This window comes from Euprymna scolopes, unplaced genomic scaffold (genome assembly GCF_053919585.1).
Source record: "Euprymna scolopes isolate OS-2025 unplaced genomic scaffold, ASM5391958v1 sca38, whole genome shotgun sequence".
NCBI lineage: Eukaryota > Metazoa > Mollusca > Cephalopoda > Sepiida > Sepiolidae > Euprymna > Euprymna scolopes.
Genome location: NW_027633413.1, coordinates 135,295 through 145,294, shown reverse-complemented (window position 1 = coordinate 145,294; position 10,000 = coordinate 135,295). Strand labels below are relative to the sequence as shown.

The 10,000-nt window shown below is 60.1% G+C and overlaps 2 non-coding genes and 1 pseudogene across 2 annotated transcripts in view; all 3 read left to right on the top strand.

The window, feature by feature from the left end:
- The first annotated feature begins 4,535 nt into the window (after window positions 1-4,535).
- Window positions 4,536-6,906, top strand: LOC145274409 (small subunit ribosomal RNA; annotated as a pseudogene).
- Window positions 6,907-7,301: 395 nt separating this feature from the next.
- Window positions 7,302-7,459, top strand: LOC145274405 (5.8S ribosomal RNA). Its single transcript, XR_013866657.1, has one exon. It is a non-coding gene; the product is annotated as a 5.8S ribosomal RNA (ribosomal RNA).
- Window positions 7,460-8,054: 595 nt separating this feature from the next.
- LOC145274423 (large subunit ribosomal RNA) overlaps window positions 8,055-10,000 on the top strand; it is a 5,721-nt gene continuing 3,775 nt past the window's right edge. The window contains exon 1 of the ribosomal RNA XR_013866663.1: window positions 8,055-10,000. This exon is cut by the window's right edge and continues 3,775 nt beyond it. This is a non-coding gene — a ribosomal RNA (large subunit ribosomal RNA).

The following is a 10,000-nucleotide window of genomic DNA, read 5'->3' as shown; positions in this document are numbered from 1 at the left end:
CCAGACGCCTACCGACACCGGTCAGGTCGGCGAGGCTCCCGGCGGCCCCGAGCGGGACCACAGGTTGCGGAAGGCGTCCAAGTGAGCGGCGGCGAGAGGCGGAGGCCCCCGGGGTCGACTCCGCGGCCCCCGGGTCGGTGTGCGGGCCTCCAGAGCTCGATAAAGTAGTGGTGTCGCTAGCGGTCGAGAAGGCACTTTTCGACGCCTACTGCCACCCCCACATGGCGGTAGGCGCAAAACTGGAAAATCGCCGACCAGAAATGTCGCTTCGTATAATCGACGTTTTTTTTGACCACCATTTTCAGGTGTCGGAGGTGGGTCTGGACGAATACCAACACCATTTCTGGGGTTTCACAACCGCCCGGCTTCTCCGACATATGTTGGAAAGGAGTAGCGATCGAGCGACGGGGGCTGTCGGTAGGCGGCCGCGGGTTGCATGTGTGCCCGGGACAGCACCCCCATCCAACTAAGGGGTGTCCCCCGGGGGCCAGGGGGACCTCGTCCAGGTCGGCCGGGCGCTTCCAGACGCCTACCGACACCGGTCAGGTCGGCGAGGCTCCCGGCGGCCCCGAGCGGGACCACAGGTTGCGGAAGGCGTCCAAGTGAGCGGCGGCGAGAGGCGGAGGCCCCCGGGGTCGACTCCGCGGCCCCCGGGTCGGTGTGCGGGCCTCCAGAGCTCGATAAAGTAGTGGTGTCGCTAGCGGTCGAGAAGGCACTTTTCGACGCCTACTGCCACCCCCACATGGCGGTAGGCGCAAAACTGGAAAATCGCCGACCAGAAATGTCGCTTCGTATAATCGACGTTTTTTTTGACCACCATTTTCAGGTGTCGGAGGTGGGTCTGGACGAATACCAACACCATTTCTGGGGTTTCACAACCGCCCGGCTTCTCCGACATATGTTGGAAAGGAGTAGCGATCGAGCGACGGGGGCTGTCGGTAGGCGGCCGCGGGTTGCATGTGTGCCCGGGACAGCACCCCCATCCAACTAAGGGGTGTCCCCCGGGGGCCAGGGGGACCTCGTCCAGGTCGGCCGGGCGCTTCCAGACGCCTACCGACACCGGTCAGGTCGGCGAGGCTCCCGGCGGCCCCGAGCGGGACCACAGGTTGCGGAAGGCGTCCAAGTGAGCGGCGGCGAGAGGCGGAGGCCCCCGGGGTCGACTCCGCGGCCCCCGGGTCGGTGTGCGGGCCTCCAGAGCTCGATAAAGTAGTGGTGTCGCTAGCGGTCGAGAAGGCACTTTTCGACGCCTACTGCCACCCCCACATGGCGGTAGGCGCAAAACTGGAAAATCGCCGACCAGAAATGTCGCTTCGTATAATCGACGTTTTTTTTGACCACCATTTTCAGGTGTCGGAGGTGGGTCTGGACGAATACCAACACCATTTCTGGGGTTTCACAACCGCCCGGCTTCTCCGACATATGTTGGAAAGGAGTAGCGATCGAGCGACGGGGGCTGTCGGTAGGCGGCCGCGGGTTGCATGTGTGCCCGGGACAGCACCCCCATCCAACTAAGGGGTGTCCCCCGGGGGCCAGGGGGACCTCGTCCAGGTCGGCCGGGCGCTTCCAGACGCCTACCGACACCGGTCAGGTCGGCGAGGCTCCCGGCGGCCCCGAGCGGGACCACAGGTTGCGGAAGGCGTCCAAGTGAGCGGCGGCGAGAGGCGGAGGCCCCCGGGGTCGACTCCGCGGCCCCCGGGTCGGTGTGCGGGCCTCCAGAGCTCGATAAAGTAGTGGTGTCGCTAGCGGTCGAGAAGGCACTTTTCGACGCCTACTGCCACCCCCACATGGCGGTAGGTGTAAAATCGGAATAGACCGGACCAGGAATGTCGAGGGGGAAAAAAATGACAAAGTCCTGGTGTGCCTAGCCTACGAGAAGGCACTTTGCGACGCCTACCGACATCCCCATGTGGCAGTAGGCGTAAAACTGGAAAATCGCCGACCAGAAATGTCGCTTCGTATAATCGACGTTTTTTTTGACCACCATTTTCAGGTGTCGGAGGTGGGTCTGGACAAATACCAACACCATTTCTGGGGTTTTCCAGTTTGAAAGTTTTATAAAACATGTTCGGTAGGAAGCACACTTTGGTGTGTCGGTTCGTCGGAGCAGCGACTCTTTGCCTCGTGGTGGTCCGGAACGTCTCTACGGGCTTGTCGCAAAGGCGTCAGAAAGTGGCATCTCCGCCGCCTAGGGCTGTCACCGTTATCGCTGTCGCCCCGCGCTCCAACTTGTTTTGATCCGCCGCCTTCGTTCCTGCCAACCGTGCGCCCGCTCATCGTCGTTAGGTTATAATACGTGGTACGTGTGTGTGCTTCTCCGTGGACCTAGGGCTGCTCGACGTGTCGAACGATATGTTGGAACAACTAACGGCTCCTTTTCCTGGTTCCATAGTCGTCGTGGTACCCGCGTCGTCAGCCATATCTATGTCCACCATGTTTAGCCGATACGTTTGCTGCAGCTTCTGCTTCCGCCTCAGCGTTCGCCGCTCTCAGCCGCCGCTGTTGTTGCTGCCGTTCTGCCATTCAACCACTACCTGCGAATCTTTCGATGATCGGCCGAACGACCCATCGCTGTGCGACCGATAAATCCTCCGGATTAGGGAGAAACGCCGCCGCTCTCTGCCGCCGTCGAACGGAAAAACGTACATTGTAACGAACGAACGAACGAACGAACGAATTAACGAACGAGCGAACAAACAAACAAAAATAGCCGCGGGGGATGCACTATGTAGATCCTGATCCCCTTGTAACCATACGTACGTTGTTCGATGCTCTCCCGTCCTGGAAGTCGCCGCAGCAAACAGGAGGATGAGCAGCAGCAGGCGCCGCCGCCGTAACCGCCGCCTGCCTGCCGCCTCCTACTCCTGTCAGCGTCCGATCTCACAGCCGTGTGAACGTTCGCTGACACCCGATTTCTTTCCGTCTGGCAAAACCTTGGACGTCCCGCTCGCGGTACACGTGCTGCAGCGACTTCTCGTCCGACAACGCATAAGCGTCGACGTCTGCCGCCGCATCTTCTGATACGTGGACGGTGATAGCGCTAGTCCCTTCTTGCGCCACCTCCACCTTTGTTAGCGCCAAAGAAGATCGATCGAGCAGTCGTGGTCGCAGTCGATTAACCCGTTTTCACCGTCCGCAGTTCCCAAGCCGCCGATCAAGTCGTTGCTCTTCTTGTTCGTTCTTCCCATACCGTCGATTTGCACGGCTGCCGGATGAGCCATCCTCTGTCCGGCGAAGCGCTCACGTCAGTGATCGATACTTGCACCGACAGTCCTCCCGCTCGCGACTCGGTGCTCGAATCGGACTCGTTCGTTTTTATCTCGATGCGATTGTGAAAAGGGGGACCGGTCGTCAATGTCGTGTGTGTCGACGATGTTGTTCGCCCGGTCCGCCGCGTTGTTGTCGTTTTTTTTTTTTTTTTTTTTCCCCTAACGTTCGCCGTCGCACGGACGAAAGGGTGAGAAAAAAAAAAAGCTCGAAAAAGCCGCCCAAAAAAATCGGACCGAGGAGCCGCTTGCGAGAACGCGCCATGTGCACGTTGTCTCTCCTCGGTTTTCCGAGCACGAACACGACGCCGGTCGGTCGGTCGGTCGACGAAGGCGACGACGAAGGTGACGGGAAAATTTACGCCGCCGCTGCCCTGGTCCAGCTCCTCCCCGATGACGGCTGTGATGTTGACGTTGACGTTGGCGACGACGACGACGACGACGGAGACGACGACGACGACGAGACGGCATCGATGGCGACCACGATGACGACGACCTCGACGAGTTCAGTCTGCACCTTGACCTCCGATGTCCGTGTGCACTGCCGTCGTGCTGTTTGTCGTTTGTCGTATGTATCGCTGTCAAGGGTGCCGTTGTCGTTGTTGTTGTCGACGTTGTTGCTTGCTCTCTCGTCTCGGTCGGTTGGTACGTTGATGACGACGACGACGACGAAGACGACGACGACGACGACGAGACGGCATCGATGGCGACCACGATGACGACGACCTCGACGATTCCAGTCTGCACCTTGACCTCCGATGTCCGTGTGCACTGCCGTCGTGCTGTTTGTCGTTTGTCGTATGTATCGCTGTCAAGGGTGCCGTTGTCGATGTTGTTGTTGTCGACGCTGTCGTCTGTTCTCTCTTCTCGGCCGGCTGTGACGTGGACGTTGACGACGACGACGACGAGACGGAATCGATGGCGACCACGATGACGACGACCTCGGCGAGTTCAGTCTGCACCTTGACCCTCGATGTCCGTGTGCACTGCCGTCGTGCTGCTTGTCGTTTGTCGTATGTATCGCTGTCAAGGGTGCCGTTGTCGTTGTTGTTGTCGACGTTGGTCGCTTTCGTTCTTTGAGTCTCGGTCTCGGTCCAAGTCAGGGGAGAAACAAAAAAGAGGCCATCAGCGCGGGCAGCGCGCTTCTACTGACGGCGAACCTCCTCGAAAAACAAATAAACACGTGCCCGTCGTTGTAGTTGTCTGTCTTATGTCGGTCGGTCGGTCGGTCGGTCTGTCGTTCTGTCGAAACAAAGTCCCAAATTCCAACGATACCTGGTTGATCCTGCCAGTAGTCATATGCTTGTCTCAAAGCTTAAGCCATGCAAGTGTAAGTTCACGCCACGCATTAGAACGGGCGAAACCGCGAATGGCTCAGGAACCGGACCTAATCCTCGGGACCGTATTCCTCCTCGGAGGCGATGGATAACTGTGGCAATTCTAGAGCTAATACATGTGACACAGGCCGCGATCGGTCGGCGCGCCGTCGTCGCCACGCCTCGCGCGCTGGCACCCGCGTCGGCCGTTCCGGGTCGCGGCGCTACATATTAGACTGAGACCGATGCGCGTCATTCCGTCCTCCCGTCGTCGGCGTTCCCGCTCGCGGGTCCGTTCGGTGGCGGGGCTCATAGGGCGGCGCGCTCCGCTTTGGTGACTCTGGATAACTCACTGGTCGATCGCACGAGCTTTCACGCCCGGCGACGGGTCTCTCGAGGGTCCGCCCTATCAACTGTCGACGGTCGGTTAAGTGCCTACCGTGGTTACTACGGGTAACGGGGAATCGGGGTTCGATTCCGGAGAGGGAGCATGCGAAACGGCTACCACATCCAAGGAAGGCAGCAGGCGCGCAAATTACCCACTCCCGGCACGGGGAGGTAGTGACGAAAAATAACGACGCGGGACTCTGTCGAGGCCCCGCGATCGGAATGAGTACACTTCAAATCCGTTAACGAGGACCAACCGGAGGGCAAGTCTGGTGCCAGCAGCCGCGGTAATTCCAGCTCCGGTAGCGTATATTAAAGTTGTTGCGGTTAAAAAGCTCGTAGTCCGAACTCGGGTTCGTGGTCGCGCAAGCGGCCCCGGGGCGGCGGCGCCATCGTCCGTCGTTGACTTTGGTCGTCCGTTCGCATTCCCGGCCCTTTCCGCCGGTGTCAACCGCTAGCATACCCGCCACGCGGTCCTGCCGGCGAGGTGGACGAGGAGGTCGTGATCGGGATCCGGGAAAAAAAAAACAAGTGGTCGTCGGTTCGGTTCCGGGAGTAGTCTAACGGGGGGGTGCTACGTGTGTGTGTTTGGGTGTGTTCATTCGCATCCCCGCACTCTGACCCCCGCGCTTCTCTCCCTCTCCCTTTCCGCGCGTTCCTCTTTTTTTTTGAACCCCCCGGTCCGCTCCGAGTCCCTGCTTCGTGTCTTGTCTGCGCGCGTGTTGCGGTCGGCGGTTTCTCCTCCAAGGGTGCTCTTAACCGAGTGTCCGCGGCGGCCGGTACGTTCACTTTGAAAAAATTAGAGTGCTCAGAGCGGGCTGTTCAAGCTTGCATACGATAAGCATGGAATGATGGAAGAGGGCCTCGTCTACGTCTGTCGGTCTCCGTCTACGGCGAGGCAATGATCGAAGGGAGCGGTCGGGGCCACTCGTATTGCGACGTTAGAGGTGAAATTCTTGGATCGTCGCAAGACGAACTGCAGCGATGGCGTGTGGCAAGCACGTTTTCCTCGATCAAGAGCGAAAGTCGGAGGTTCGAAGACGATCAGATACCGTCGTAGTTCCGACCGTAAACGATGCCGACCGGCGATCCGCCGGCGTTCGCTTCCATGACCCGGCGGGTAGCCTGCGGGAAACCAGAGTTCGGTTCCGGGGGGAGTATGGTTGCAAAGCTGAAACTTAAAGGAATTGACGGAAGGGCACCACCAGGAGTGGAGCCTGCGGCTTAATTTGACTCAACACGGGAAAACTCACCCGGTCCGGACACCGGTAGGATTGACAGATCGATAGCTCTTTCTCGATTCGGTGGGTGGTGGTGCATGGCCGTTCTTAGTTGGTGGAGCGATCCGTCTGGTTGATTCCGATAACGAACGAGACTCCGGCCTGCTAACTAGTGCGCCGATGTCAGTGATTTTTACGGCGGGCTCGGCGTCCTCCGTGGCGCTCGGGTCCGGGTCGGTTTTCTCACGCACTTCTTAGAGGGACGGGTGGCAGAAAGCCACACGAGGCGGAGCGATAACAGGTCTGTGATGCCCTTAGATGTCCGGGGCCGCACGCGCGCTACACTGGAGGTATCAGCGGGGACTTCGCCCCGGCCCGAGAGGGTTGGGAAACCTCTGAACCACCTCCCGTGATAGGGATCGGGGCCTGTAACCAACCCCGTGAACGAGGAATTCCCGGTAGGCGCGGGTCAACAGCCCGCGTCGATCACGTCCCTGCCCTTTGTACACACCGCCCGTCGCTACTACCGATCGAACGGTCCGGTGAGGTCCTCGGATCTGGCCGACGACGCCGCCGGGCAGTGCGCGACGTGTCCGTCACGACACTCGTGCATCTACGCCTCGGCGTTCGATGCCTGGAGAAGACGACCGAACCCGATCGTTTAGAGGAAGTAAAAGTCGTAACAAGGTTTCCGTAGGTGAACCTGCGGAAGGATCATTACCGTTTTCCCGTTCGAGACTGGTTTGTTGTTTTCCGGCCTACCTCCTCTGTCTGTCGGCGTCAACGCCTCGAATGCGCGCAAACAAACCTATAAAAGGCGGAGCGAGAGATAGATTTGTGGTGACGCGGAGGTTTTTAAAGCCCCAGCTCTTCTTGCTTGCTTCCGCGTCTTACCACCTGTTTGTTTTTTCGCCCACCGCAAGTGATGGCCGCTTCTTCTTTGCCTTGTCGCCGCTTTATCGTTTTTTGTTTTTTTTGCAGCCGCTGTGCCACCGCCGCTAGCTAAAAACAAACTACTCGCGACATTGCAATGCCGTCACGCCTCCTCGCACAGACCTCCTCGCACACTACTAAATCTATATAAACAAAAACTAATATAAAAAACCCAAGTGCTGAACCCTGGACGGGGGATCACTCGGCTCGTCCGTCGATGAAGAGCGCGGCCAGCCGCGAGAACTGATGCGAATTGCAGGACTCAGTGAACATCGACACCTCGAACGCACATTGCGGCCCCGAGATCCCTTGTCTCGGGGCCACGTCCGGTCGAGAGGCGGAACGTTACATGTCTTTCTCCGTTAACGAAACGACATCTTGCCGTCCCCGTGCCCGCCCGGTCCTCGGCACGGTGGTAACCGGGACGTCGCAGGAGCGAGTGACGAGGGGGAAGAAAAATAAAAAAAGAATTGACTCCTTTCAATGTCTTTTTTTTTTTTAAAACCCTCTCCGGCCTCCTCCTTCGTCTCCCGCTGGCAGACCGCGGAGTCTTTTCCCTTTTCGACCGCGTGAAGAAACACTGTGGAGGAGGAGCAGGAGGAGTCTGTCCGAAAGCAGCCGAAGGGAGAACAAAACAAAAAAAAAAGCACCGACCTAACCGACTGCCGACGTAAGCGCCGCCTGCTCGTCTCGCTCTCTGCCTCATGAAGGTGTCTCTCAGCGACGCCTCGAGCAGCGCGACGAGCACGGCCGTCGCACCGTAAAAAGGTGGCCGCGTCGTAGGCAACGTCGGATGGGGAGGACCCACGCTTTTTTTTTAATTGTTGGCTTCTTCATTTTCGGTCGGACGGGCGCTATATCGGCCAGCCGTCGTCACACGGAGGGTACCGATCGAGATTCCTCTCCTCCAAACACCACACTCTACTAAAAACCGCCGCCCTCGGCTCGGACGAGACGACCCGCTGAACTTAAGCATATCGCTAAGCGGAGGAAAAGAAACCAACCGGGATTCCCTTAGTAACGGCGAGTGAACCGGGAGAAGCCCAACGCCGAATCCCGTCGCAAGTTAAAGGCTTCGGGACGTGTGGCGCATGGGTCGAAGGCAGCCGTTCGTTTTCGTCTCGCATAGTTCGGAGTTCCCTCGATCGGGGCCGCCCGCGGCGGGTGCCAGGCCCATTCGGTGCGGACGGCGAGCGACGGCCTTCGATCCGAGAGTCGGGTTGCTTGGGAACGCAGCCCAAATCGGGTGGTAAGCTCCATCCAAGGCTAAATACCGGGACGAGTCCGATAGTCGACAAGTACCGTGAGGGAAAGTTGAAAAGAACTTTGGAGAGAGAGTTCAAGAGAACGTGAAACCGCCCAGGGGTAAACGGGTGGGACCGCTCACCGCGATCGCGGGGGGACTCAGTCCGGTGCTGCCTAGGCTCGAGCCCAAACTCGATGTGTGTTCTTGAAAGAGAGGCCGTCGCGGCACAGGTCGTCGTTCGTCGTGTCCGCGGGGAACTCGTTCTCCGCGGGCCAGCTTTTGTGCCCGCGTCGCCGACGAAGGAGACGGGCCGCGTGGATAGCGGGAAGGGAAACGTGGTGACGACCGCGGCGTCGGTAGGTGGCTGCGTCGGTTGGCTGCGACGGAGGGGACTCGTCCTCTCGATCGCTGCTGCCGCCGGGCCCTAACCCGCCGCATCCGTCGCCGCCGCTTCTTCTTTCCTCCTGCTCCCTCCGCGCGCGACTCCGCTGCACCCGTCCCCTTCTCATCGCTCGGCGTAATCATGGCGCGGGCGCTTCGGCGCGACCTCCGCGCGGCCGGCACCGGACGCACTTCCCCTCCGGTCCGTCGTCGCGACCCGTTCCCGGCGTGCAGGTCGAACACGCGGGTTTTTTTCCGTAGGCGGCAGGCGTTTCATCACCCTGAAAACCCCCGTCTTCCCACCTTGTGAAGTCGGGGGCCACCGGCCGTCGGGCCCGCGAACGTAACTGCCCCTTTCTGCCGGGAACGGAGGAAATCTGACACGATCCGTTACACGTGGCGAGCCGGTCCGTTTTGATCCCGCCGGAAGTCGCGTGCGGGCGACGCACTCTGTGTGTCGCTCCTTAGGCGCCCCACCGTCTCGGGCGCGTGCGCGATGAGAGGCGGGATAGGACTGGCGCGGCCTCGCCGTCACGCACCTCGCCGACGTTTCGGGTTCTTGTCGGGGGCAACCCCGCCCGCGCCCGTTTCCGTTTCCGGAGAGGTCGCTCGGCGACGCTTTTTTACTCGAGCCGCCCGCCACCCCGGGTCAGCGACGTGCATCGGCAACCCACCCGACCCGTCTTGAAACACGGACCGAGGAGTCCTGGCCGTTCGCGAGTCGTAGGGGCCACCTCTGACTAACCCCGAAGGCGAAGCGAAAGCGAGAGAGCGTGTAGGAGGGCGTCGATCGGGAGAGGTGTCGTGGCAAAGTCGTCCGGGGGTCGTCGGGGGGTGTCGTCGGTCTCGTGCCGTCGTCTTCTCCTCGCCTCACCCGCCTCCGAGCCGTGCCCGATCCCGCCGGCGCGGCGTTTTCGGCCTTCCGCCGTCGCTGCTGCGGTGCCCGCAACTTTTCCTTTTTTCTCTCTTCCCGAGAGAGATAGGAGAGGGAAGGCTCGTGGCTGACGTGCGGTTGTTTTTCCCTCCTCCCCGAGAGGGGACCGGCGCATCTTCCAAAAAGGGGAATTGCCGGGCGCCAGCTTCCATATCCTCCTTCCGCCCATCGGTGAGATCCCGCGGCTTGAACTAGTCCTATTTTGTCGTCGAGTTTAGGCGCTGCGCGCGGGCGCATCACCCCCGGGTCGGTTTCCCCTTTTTCCGAGTACGACTCGGCCGACTCTGGCGTAGCGAGCGACCAGGGACCCGAAAGATGGC